Consider the following 1,378-nt stretch of genomic DNA (forward strand, 5'->3'; position numbering starts at 1 on the left):
GTAGTATGTTGCTGGTATATTGCCGGGATATTGCTGATATATTAGTAGTATGTTGCTGGTATATTGCCGGGATATTGCTGATATATTGGTAGTATATTGCTGGTATATTGCCGAGATATTGCTGATATATTGGTAGTATGTTGCTGGTATAGTGCCGGGATATTGCTGATATATTGGTAGTATGTTGCTGGTATATTGCCGGGATATTGCTCATATATTTACGGGATATTGCTGGTATATTGCCGGTATGTTGCCGGTATGTTGCCGGGATATCGCGGCCATACTATAGAATTACATGTGTAGACCTGACATTATTCTTACACGGTGATTTGCCCGTCATTACAACTACATGTCTATCAATCGGAGATGTCCTCATCATTTGAAACCTCTTGTTGATCAATCCAGAAAAGATAACGTATCTCATCACCAAATGTATGTCGGAATATTAGCCACAGGGGTACGGATATAGGTAAATAATTGAGAAATTCTCAGTAAATCTCATAAATTTGCTTCATGGTGATTGGCTGTTTGGTTCCAATTGTTCAAATGTTTCACTGTTTGCGAAGAGGCCCATAGCAACGTGACGTCATATGAACGCGTTTCCGCAAATAATAACTTCATCCATTGTTCATGACGTCACAAACTATTTAAAGTGACGTATTTCCAATTATTACTTGCCCGTGAAGAGATCACCCGTTTAGTAAACATACAGCTTTATTACACATTGTGTAATACCAAAACGCGTGCTTATGTACTCTCGGAACACGTTTCAAGAACAAATATTGAAAGCTCTCAACATCTCTTGGCTTATTCAACGACATTGCGTGTGGAGTTGATAGATCACTGAGAGGAGCTTATGCACACTCGATGACCCCAGCAACCTTGTTGCTAGGCTGACGTCACATGGCATTGTTTCGCCGATGGATCTTGCATCAAAATTCCACAAATTACGTCATCGGGTATTGTGACGTTATTGAAAACTTTGAGGTGCAAGGCCCGTTCCACAAGACGATCGTATTGTAGCGCAACGACAGTCGTTGGTCTAAGTTAAAGTATGTGAGATGCGAAAGTCTTAGCCCTACGATAATTTTGTGAATTCTAAAGGTAGACCCGTTGTATGGTATGAAATTCATACGTTTCAACTTTTGACGTGTTTGAAGTATTATTCTGTTAAACTCAATTGGACTATGTCGTGGATCATATAGGTGTCAGCCTATTCATACTCAACGGTATAATTCAAAAAAACGTTATAAATTGCAGGTAATAAATAAAATACTAAACTCGCTCCCGTGTAAAACCAATTTTATGAAACTCGTGAATACTTGTGGTATCTGACTCGCTTTCGCTCGTCAGATACCACAACTATTCACTCGTTTCA

The sequence above is a fragment of the Haliotis cracherodii genome, unplaced genomic scaffold (assembly GCF_022045235.1).
Source record: "Haliotis cracherodii isolate W230 unplaced genomic scaffold, xgHalCrac1.p SCAF_13, whole genome shotgun sequence".
Classification (NCBI taxonomy): Eukaryota; Metazoa; Mollusca; class Gastropoda; order Lepetellida; family Haliotidae; genus Haliotis; species Haliotis cracherodii.